The 12,055-nt window shown below is 35.8% G+C and overlaps 1 long non-coding RNA gene across 1 annotated transcript; it reads right to left on the bottom strand.

The window, feature by feature from the left end:
- Positions 1-2,749: 2,749 nt before the first annotated feature.
- On the bottom strand, positions 2,750-12,049 carry LOC106878903 (uncharacterized). The gene is made up of 3 exons (XR_001410567.2): positions 9,903-12,049; positions 9,491-9,575; positions 2,750-4,186 (listed from the first exon to the last, which is right to left on the bottom strand). It is a non-coding gene; the product is annotated as an uncharacterized LOC106878903 (long non-coding RNA).
- Positions 12,050-12,055: the final 6 nt, after the last annotated feature.

Raw genomic sequence — 12,055 nt, 5'->3', positions numbered from 1 at the left:
TATATATATAGTTGTGTTATATACATATATATATATATATATATATAAAGTGAAGGGAATCTCAGCATAGACACATAAGCATACATACATGCAGTAATATATATATATATATATATATATATATATACATACATATATATTTATATACAAAGATCTGTGTATACAGGTATGTACGTATGTGTATATATCTCTCTGCATGTATACATACGTATATATGTATGTATACATGCCGCCTGTTAACAGATAGAAGCACGAATGTATATTATTTGTGTATATCATAAAAGGTAAAGAAATAATTCAATGTGAGGGACGAGATGGGTAAAGAAAATAGAGAAGAGACGACTCACCATTGTATATGTTGTGTATATAATGTGTGTGTATATATAGGAGTGTGTGTATAGTGTTAGCGTATTTGTGTTTATAAATATGTGTGTATATATATATGTGTGCATCTATGAGTGTGAGATGTAGTGGCGGTGACCTGGTGTTGTCTCCCCTTGTTTCTTTATCTTCTTTCGTCATTGGAGGCGAGAACGAGGCCGGACGGAAGGAGAAATATCGAAAGAGAGAGAGAGGAAAAGGGCGAGGAAGACAGAGAAGGAGAGGGAAAGGGTGAGAAACAGAAACTGGAAGAGAGAAATAAAGAAAGACAGGGAAAAATGAGAAATAGAGAAAGGGAGAGAGAGAAAGACGGAAGGCGAGAAAATTATGGACGGGAGAGGAACGGAGAAAAAGAGAGGGTAGACAGTCAACTAGAGAAGAAGCGAATAGAGAAGTATGTAAGAGAGGGAGAGAGAGGAAAATACAGAATATGAGAGAGTGAAAGATAAAGGTATGATAGTGAGAGGGAGGGAAAAAGAAAAACGATTAATGAGACGCTAAAAACCGACCAACTTACGGATCACCGTAAGTGATATAAAACTATATTTTTTTGTGCTTAAAGATTTTGTTTTTGTCCCAGGTGGAGCATGAAATACGAGTTTAACACAGCACAAGGCCACAAGTTTGAGGTTAAGGCCGAGCTGTTTACGGAGGACCGAAAGCGAAGTCAAAAATTGTACAGATTTATTAATTTTTTAAAAAATTCTTGCTGGAGGAATGCGGGGGGGGGGTAGCTTGGCCATTACGGATGTCTGTACGGGAAATAAAAATTTGTCGTTTATTTTATCGTTACACAGGAGTGGCGTAAGCAGAAAGACCAATCTTAGGTCAACCATCGATAGTACTTTACTTTATCTTTGCTTTAACTATATTTTTCCGACCCGGAAAACCCAAGAAAGTAATATCGACTCTGACGGGATTTGAACTCACAACGCGACGGAACGTAATAAAATTTTTAACTCATTTTATCCGACGCGCTGTTGCTGTCACCGTCGCTGCTCTGACATAACGTCGAACCAAACCTACACAATTGTGCCCCATCGAATTAGTTTCCTCATAACTTTCAGAATAATTATTTTATTCTTTCTTTTATTTGGTTCGGTCATTTAACTGCGGCCATGCTGAAGCACCGCCTGAGGTACACCGAACAAATGGACCTCAGGACTTATTCTTTGTAAGCCTAGTACTTATTTTATCAGTCTCTTTGCCGATCCGCTAAGTTACGGGGACGTAAACACACCAGCATCGGTTGTCAAGCGATGGTGGGGGACAAACAGATACACAAACACACACACACACACATATATATATATGTGTGTATGTATATATATACGACGGGCTTCAGTGGAAAAAATCGGACCCCAGTACTTATTTTTGTTTCCTAAGTTTGGTACTTATTCTATCAGAGTCTTTTGCCGAACTGCTACGTTCTGTCAACGTAAACAAACCAATACCGATTGCCAAGTAGCTGTGGTGAACAAATACAAGCGCAAAGACACAAACACGATGGGTTTCTTTCAGTTTCTTTTTATCAAATCCACTGAGAAGACTTTGGTCGTTCCGAGGCTATAGTAGATCAAAACTTACCCAAGGTGCCACGCTGTGGGACTGAACTTGGAATCATGTGCTTGGGAAGCGAACTTCTATTGGCTGGCGTCTGCTTATACATACTGACACACATCGTGTGCAAAGCTATGAAAATTTGCATTCTGCTAATATGTATGTTTGTAGGACGACCATTTTTTTTCTTTTCTTTTTTTGCTAGGTGTTGGTGAGATAAGAACCTTGCTTCTCAACAATGAGATCCTGGGTGCAATCCCACTCCATGGTACTTTGGCCAAGTGTCTTCTACTATAGCCTTGGGCCGACAAAAGAGGTAGACCCAGGAAGATGTGGGATGAAGTGGTGAGAAAGGATCTGCAGACATTGGGCCCCACAGAAGGGACGACAGAGAGCTGAGACTCCTAGCAGTTTGCTGTGCTTGAAAAGACACATCAGACTTAGTAAAAGTATGGCTGTCCTTGCATACAAGCTTGTCTCCTGCATCCCTCTCCAGCTAAGCATCTCTTGTGGGCTTGTAGGTGCTGGTGCTACATAAATGCACTAATGCCAGAGAAGCACGCAATACACTCTGTAAAGTGGTTGGCACTAGGAAGGGCATCCAGCCATAGAAACCATGCCAAAACAGACAGGGAGCCTGGGCAGTTCTTCAGCGAGCCAGCTCTAGTCAAACCATTCAACCCATAACAGCATGGAAAACAAATGTTAAATGATGATGATGCATGTGTGTGTATGTCTGTATATCAAATGTTACAATCCACACAATGAATAACAAGAATTCTTTATTGAGTAAAACAGAAGTCAAATCAATGTTTCAGTAATCAAACGCCATTTATTTCACATTACATACAAAGTTCGGCAATTTATGTTATAAATTTAAAGTTCAATCACTTCTTCAGACATTGTAGTTTGAAAAGGACAGGCTTATATATATATAAATATATGGTGGGGAGGTTGAAAATAAATAATTGTGTGTTCACATCCTTATGTGTGTGTGTGTGTGTGTATATATATAAATATATGGTGGGGAGGTTGAAAATAAATAATTGTGTGTTCACATCCTTATGTGTGTGTGTGTGTGTGTATATATATAAATATATGGTGGGGAGGTTGAAAATAAATAATTGTGTGTTCACATCCTTATGTGTGTATGTATGTGCATGTGTGTGTGTGTATGTGTATATATATATATATATATATATATATATACACACACACATATATATATATATATGAAAATAAATAAATAAATGTGTGTTTGTGTGTGTTGAAATAAATAAATAGATAATATGTGCATCTTGAGGAAATAAACGTGTGTGCACGCATATTATATTGTATGTATAGGTATATGGGGTATAAAATAAATTAAAAACTCTGCATTTCTGTGTAAAAATAAATATATGTACATGTTTGAGTGGTTTCATAGGTGTGTGTGTGCATGCATGTATGTGTGGTGTTTTGTGTGTAAATGAAAGATATAAATAGTGGAATTAATGAGCTGCATACTAACTAATGTATGCAATAAATATTTAATTAAACTCTCCATTCTTAGCTGAGAGAAAGCAAACAAATACCTAGTGACAACTGTTTAGAATAAATCTTTCAAAGTTATTTGAAGTCTTTATAGGAGTTCATTACAAATCACTAAAAACCTTTTCCTTTTTGTAAATATATATCATTTGAAAATAGTAATTAATAAATTAATTGATAAATAGTTCTTATCGTGGCTTGCATTCTTGGAAGAGAAACATGTCTGCTGTCTTGGGTAGAACTACCATAAATGGAAATGACAACATTGGCAGTAGATAACCATGACCCTCTGGTAGAAACTTCCTTAGTTAATTACAACTACATGCCGCATGGCACATACAAATGCGATGGGGATGTCTTCGGTGCATGTCACACATCTGCTGTCTGAGCATCGTACAGTGACATTGACTGTTTCTGTAACAGCCATGCATTGTCGTTCCATGTTGTTGCAGTAGGCTGATGTTTGCAATTTGGCATAGATCAAACTGGCTGGCATTCTATGTTGGTCAAAATCCATTTCCATCTTCCATGGACACAATGACAGCTGGTCTAGAACATTCCTCACAATGGGGACATCACTGGAAACTGGGTTCTGTTTGTTGGCAGGCTGGACCACTGTGGAGGGACAAGTGCATGTTCTTTTCCAGCCAGCAACAAAACAGAAGAGGCTGACGATCAGCAGTAGAGCAGTTATACTTCTTGTTGCCGTAGCCATCTGAAATATATAAAAGAACATCTTGGTCAGTAAAAACTTTGAAACAAATGTGGCTACACTGATACATCTCCGTCTCTGACACTCATACAAACGCAGATGTAAAACAGCAAAATATATGTATGTATATATACAACACATGCATGTGTGTATGTGGATATGTATATACATGTCAATACAACTTACACACATGTACATATAATTTGTGTGGTGTGTGTGTGTGAAAGGCAGACCAGGAGACTCTGTAGAGCAGAGGGGCAGATATGTGGTGTGTGTGTGTGGGTGTAATTATATATATATATATATATATATATACACACACACATACGAGTGAGGGGACAAATGAAAGAAGGGCACCCAACCAATTTATTGGGAGTTACATGTAGGGATCAAAACAGTTTGATTCAAATTTGTTGATATTCTTGAGCTTCAAGCATGATGCTAGTCGTCAGCCATTCCAAATTCAAAATGGCTCATGTCTAGCATCACACTCGAAATTCAAGAATACCAACAAATTTGAATCAAACTGTTTTGATCCATACACACACACACATATATCTATATATATATATATATATAATTAAGCAAAGCAGCTCGTTAGCAGAGTTTCACCTAAAAGGAAAACAATAAACGTTATTAACTATGACTGAGGGTGTTAGAACACCTACCTACACTGCTAGAAATAACAGCTAAATGGCTCTGTTGCTGCAGCCTGCACATATATAATTGTATGCATACATGCCAGCAGTGACTAGATGGCCAGAGACTGGCAACTGTGATGTCTCTTAATGGTTTCAGCTTTAGACCGGAGCATCATGAGAAGGGTGAACAGACAACCTCACTGCGAGCAGAGAGGTTTACTCCATCAAAATTCATATCTCTTTCATGCTGGCCTGGGTCACATGGAATTCGAGGCAGATTGTCTAAACACATACACACAAATATATAAACATATATATATATATAACAAGATATATACACACACAGATATGTGTATGTATACTTCACTGCAGGTATGGGTGAGTAGTTAGAAGTTTGCTTCCCAACCACATGGTTCTAGGTTCAGTCCCACTGCATGGCATTTTGGGCAGGTGTCTTCTCCTATGGCCTCTGGCCAATCAAAGCCTTGTGAGTGGATTCAGTAGACAGAAATCAAATGAAGCCTGTTGTGTGTGTGTGTATATATATATATATATATATATATACATGTGTGTGTGTGTGTGTATATATATATATATATATATATACGTGTGTATATATATATATATATATATATATATACACACACACATATATATATACGTGTGTGTGTGTATGTTTATATGCATATATATATGTATAACTATGTGTGTGTCTCTTTGTTTGTGTCTAACCCCACTACCGCTTGACAACCAGTGTTGGTGTGTTTACATCCCCAGACTTAAAAAGAACAAAAGAAAGGGAAGTACTGATGTTGATTCATTCGACTAAAAGTTCTTGAAACTAGTGTTCCAGAATCAGCATACTCAAATGACTGAAACAAGGAAAAGATAAAAATTAAAAGTAATATATATATATTTATATGTCTTACCGTTTTTTCAAATTTAAGTCTGTTTCACTCTTGTCTCGATTTGTGATCTTAGAGATTTGTCTCTGCTTGATGTATATAAGGGTTTATATCTACACAAGCCTATGTATATATATATAAATGAAATAGTGTGTATATAAATATATATTACAATTTGAGTTTCTTCACGTTGTATCTGCCTCTAAAGCTTCAAAGATTTTGTAAAGATTTGATGATATTTGTTATTCCTTTCTCTGAGATTCTCTTCGTTTAAATGCTTACTGAACAACTTCGGGCCTCTCTATATATACACACAGATTTACACACACAAACATCCCGGTGGCAGTGAATGAAGCAAGGTTTTCCTCAATCACCCAACCTTCCTTCATATCTTTGACATCACTCAACAGGATTTATTGTCACTTATTGATACCAGTTAATTTTTCATTCACCGTTTTTGCGTTTTTTCTGTTCGTTTATTTTTACCCCAGGTCTTTTTTTAGGATGTCTTTTTTAGACTTATCAGAAATCCAGTTCCCTCCATGACCCACCCATCTACCATCAAGATGACAGGATGAGACTCTGGGTTGTCTTGAAGTTCTTCTCTGCCAATCCATTCCCGACATAAGCTATGCTACACCGCACCACTACCACCACCACCACCACCACCACCTTTCATTATCACCATAATCACCCGTAATGTCCCCTACACTACCACCACCACCACCACTGCCACCTATGTTTAATGATCTTGTAATTAAGAGATTCTTATTTTCCTTTATCTAATGTTAAAAGCTGAGAAGTGTTTAGGAATTTTCTTTCAAGTTGCGGACAGAAAACAAACCACATCCGTGCCGAGACTTCCGGACAAAGATTCTTTTCGGGCTTTTCACAGATTTCCCAGATCCTCTTTGCGGCGACAACCAACAGAGAAGCAAAGATTTGCGATAAAAATAGAATTACTGAGTAAATTGTTTGTCCTTAAAGTCACATCGTTATCACTGTGGGTTATCTACAAACTAACATCATTATAATCATCATCGTTATCATGTTTGCCATCATTACAATGACTATAACGGATATGGGAGCAAATGAGTAAGAATTAATATAAATAGATGTATATCTCTTTTTTTTTTCCCTCTCTTTCTCTATTATATATATATACATACATACATACATACACACACACACACACACACATATATATATATATATCTTTTTCTCTCTGTCTCTCTATTATATATATCTTTCTCTCTCTATATATATGTATATATATATATACATACATACAAATACACAGACATGAAAGAAGTAAATAGACACCCTTATAATCATTAAAATTTATGTAAATCTGAAATTATACATTCAAATTATTTGTTAGTTGTTATAATGTGAACATGCTCTTTGAATGTTAATATTTAGTAGACATGCCCCCTTTTTATTTTTCAATGCAAGGACCCTATTAGGCACAGATGACGAATATTCTCTTCCGTGGGTTCCCAAGGTTTTCTGCGATTTTACGCTGACTATGTCCACCTTCAGATTGACCCACAATACGACCTCTTTGAAATTCAGACACCTTTTAGTTGAACGAATCGACCCCAGGACATAGTCTTTGTAAACCTAGTACTTATTCTATAGGTCTCTTTTGCCGAACCGCTAAGTTACAGGGGCGTAAACACACGAGCATCGGTTGTCAAGCGATAGTGGGGAGGACAAACACAGACACAAACACACATGTATGTATGTATATATACAACGGGCTTCTTTCAGTTTCCGTCTACTAAATCCACTCACAAGGATTTGGTTAGCCTGAGGCTATAGTAGAAGACACTTGTCCAGGGTGCCATGCAGTAGGATTGAACCTGGAACCATGTGGTTCGTAAGCAAGTTACCACACAGCCACTCCTGCATTTATCAATATATATATATGTATATCAATGTACATATATATATATATATATATATATATATATATATATATATATATATATATATATATATATGTGTCATCATCATCATCATCATCGTTTAACGTCCGCTTTCCATGCTAGCATGGGTTGGACGATTTGACTGAGGACTGGTGAAACCGGATGGCAACACCAGGCTCCAGTCTGATTTGGCAGAGTTTCTACAGCTGGATGCCCTTCCTAACGCCAACCACTCAGAGAGTACATATATTGATATATATACATATATAAAATGAAGTATAGGGAAAGGAAAAACTGTAAGTATAGACGAACTTTAATTCATAATCCAAGTTGGTAAGGAACCAAATATACATTCTACAAATTTTGGGGGAGTCTAATTAATTCCAAAGACAAAAACAAAGAAACTCTTCGTGAAATAAAAATTCGATATGACCAACAAAAATATACAAAGACCTTTCGTAGCCCAGATGGGAGCAAATAAATGAAGGATAGGAAGATTGCCAGATATTCTAAACCAAATGAGAAAAAACATGAAGATTAGTTAGAAAACGAACCGGGTGTATTGGGGATGATGGTCAGGGAAATTGGAAGAAGTCTTTGACATATGCATATACACACATATATACATACATGTTGTATGTATCAATATATGTGTGTGTATGTATGTATATTTGCATATGTTCATATACATATAGGTGTGTAAACATATATACATATATATATATATATCCACACATAAACCCTAATCCTGGTGATTAAGACTGAGATTTCCATATTACACCCAGAAATTCATTTTGCAGAAGTTGTCATTGCTCTGCTATGTTAATGTCATCTCTAACATGAAGCTGTGTGTATTTTGGGCTGGAGTTTTTTGTGTATGTATCCATATATACAAAATAGACATTCTTCTGTATGTATTTGTGCATGTGTATGTGTGTATATACATACATACATACATATATATATATATATATATATTCTATTTTTCAACACTAACTGAACAACACTTTATATTTTGCTTTCACATTAGTGTTGTATAACCTTTTCTAAAAAATCCAGTGTCGCCTTTCTGGCACTTGTGCCTGCGGCATGTGTAAGGACTTTCGAGCGAGATCGTTGCCAGTGCCCCTGGACTGGCTCTTGTGCAGTTGGCACATAAAATACACTATTTTGAGCGTGGCCGTTGCCAGTACCGCCTGACTGGTCTTCGTGTGGGTGACACGTAAAAGCACCCACTAGTGGTTGGCGTTAGGAAGGGCATCCAGCTGTAGAAACTCTGCCAAATCAGATTGGAGCCTGGTGTAGCCATCTGGTTTCACTAGTCCTCAGTCAAATCGTCCAACCCATGCTAGCATGGAAAGCGGACGTTAAACGACGATGATGATGATGATGATGATGATATGCTATATTAAAGATTCAAAGGATTCACACACCTGAAGGATAGGCTCCAGGATGAGCTGAAATGACTTGTGAACACTACCTTTAGTCTTTAGTCAAATAAGTATGATGTGTACCGAAGTACATCCAGTGAAACAGTCAGGTTATTCATACAAAGAATTTAGCTCTTATGAGTATTTTGACAGCCTACAGAGTAATCCGAAAGTGTTTGTATTGGTTACGTATGCTATTTGGTATACTCCAGAATATCTGATGGGTCGGGATTTCAGTGGTGTGTGTCACGAAGAAATAAAATAAATAACAACCAATGGACATGCGTCACTTCACCTGTTATTATTTTATTTGTGTGTGTATATATATATATATATATTCTTAGCTACATGGATTTTTTCTATCTCCGTTCAAGCATCTCAACAATCTCACCAGACCTACCTTTCAGTGTGCCGACATTGAGAGTGCCAACCCTGAGGGTGTGGGCTCGTGAGACCCTGGGACAGGAGACAGCAGAGTCATGTACCTGCATTAGAAATTGATAAATGATAAATGACAAAAGAACCAAAAAATAATGTAATCAATGTCATCTGCTCACACCTGTTTCTGCTATCAGAAACTCTGCACACATAGCTGAGTGCTTGTGTATCACTCTATAGCTTCATCAGATTCAAATATATATTCACACAGAAAAGCATTACCATATACGTAGAGCATTGATTATCTCATTTTCTCTCCACTAAAATGACACTTCATGGTTGTGCCCCAGTATGGCCCAATTACCAAAACAGGTAAAAACATAAAAGATACAGAAATAAACAAGGCGTGACTGTGTGGTAAGAAGTTTGCTTACAAACTGCAGGGTTCTGGGTTCAATCCCACTCCGTGGCCCCTCAGGCAGGTGTTTTCCCCTATTGTCTCGGGCCTTGTGAGTAGATTCAATAGATGGAAACTGAAAGAAGCTCACTACACACACACATATATATCTGCATCTCCCACGATCGCTTGATAACTGGTGTTGGTGTGTCTATGTCCCTCGTAACTTAGCAGTTTGGCAAAAGGGACTGATATAATAAGTACAAGCCTAAAAAGAAAAAGAAAAAAAAGGATCAGAGTCAATTTCAATAAAAGCCCTTCAAGGAAGCACTCCAGCATGGCTGCAGTCCAATGACCAAAACAAAACATAAAAGATTAAAAAAATTAAAAAAACGTGTTTATTTTAAAATTTTATTTATCATTTTTTTCTAACAATTTTTCACTTTTTCAAATTGAATTTCTTTGACCAAATATTTTTTATTAAAATGTCTCGAGTCTTTTAATCTCCTTCTTCTTCTTCTTCTTCTTGTGTATATATATATATGTCATGTATGTATATATTAGTGTTTTGCTTGTGTATATATGTCGATAACATCCATTCAATACCAGAGAAAAATAGAGATATACAATTTTTTAAAATTATTATTATCATCATCATCATCATTATTATTATCATTATTATTATTATAATTTTAGTTTCTGTAAATTTTTTTTTATTTCATGTACATATTTTTTTTAAAAATTTTCTTTTTTTTTAAAGTATATTTATTTATTTTTTCCCATTTAATATAACTGAAAAATTTATCATCATCATCATTATCATAATCTTCATCATCATAATTATTAATTAACATTATCAGAAATCATTATTTATCATCATCATCACCATTATTATCATTATCATCATCATTATTAACATCATTAACATTATTATCAAGATCATCTTGTAACAAACATATTATCAGCGTTAACAATAATCGTTAATCAACATTAATTATTAACATTAACAACACTGCACTCACACATATACACATTCCACACACGCATATTTTAATATATTTCTAAAATCCAATTATATATACATATATACACACACACACACACATATACATATATATATATATACACACACACACACACATGTATGTATGTGTTTGTATGTACAAGTGATGTATGAAACAGCTGAATATACATACATATATATATACATATATGCACATATACAGACACACATGTAATTACACATAAATGTACATACGTATAAATATATATGAGTATACATAACATATATGTATGTGTGTGTATATATATATATATATATATATATATATATATATATATATAGTAACTCTAAATTATTTCGATTTATCAAAGTAATTAAATAATTACAGATTATTTCTGTGGAAATCCGCACTCACATTTGAATGAATCAAAATGCGTAGCATTAGCCACAAGGAGATCCACTACACACACACACACACATCCACACGTATGTATATATATATATATATATAAATATTATATGCATGTGTATATGAAAATAGGGCAATAATAATTTGAAAAATAACAATAACAGTAATATTGTCTAACATAGGCCCAAGGCCAGAAATTGGAGGGGAGGGGAAATGTGGGGGAGAGGCAAGACATTCAACCGACCTCTAAGCACTATATATATATCTATATATATATATATATATATCATGACCCCTGGATTAAAGACTGGCAAACTTGACCTGATGGGATTTCAACTCAGACCCTGAAGTATTTGGTGCAAGGCATTTCCCCCCACCTCACGACAGAACCTGCCAACCACTGCCCTAATAAAATCGTCATTTAGAATAACAACAACAACGAAACATAAAGATGGACGAAATGCCGCAAAGCATTTTGTTTGGCATTGCTAACGATTCTGCCAGCTCGTCACCTTAATAATAATAATAATAATAATAATCCTCTCTACTGAAATTTGGGGGAGGGAGCTAGTCAATTACATCGACCCCAGTACTTGACTGGCACTTAGTTTATCGACCCTGAAAGGATGAAAAGCAAAGTTGACTTCAGCGGAATTTGAACTCAGAACACAGAGACGGACAAAATGGCGCTAATCCTTTCAACCAGAGTACTAACGATTTTGCAAGCTTGTCACCACCATAATAGTAATACTTTCTACGATAGGCAAAAGGCTTGAAA

This window comes from Octopus bimaculoides, chromosome 30 (genome assembly GCF_001194135.2).
Source record: "Octopus bimaculoides isolate UCB-OBI-ISO-001 chromosome 30, ASM119413v2, whole genome shotgun sequence".
NCBI classification, from domain to species: domain Eukaryota; kingdom Metazoa; phylum Mollusca; class Cephalopoda; order Octopoda; family Octopodidae; genus Octopus; species Octopus bimaculoides.
The sequence above is the reverse complement of the archived record's forward strand: the minus strand, read 5'-3'. Positions and strand labels throughout refer to the sequence as shown.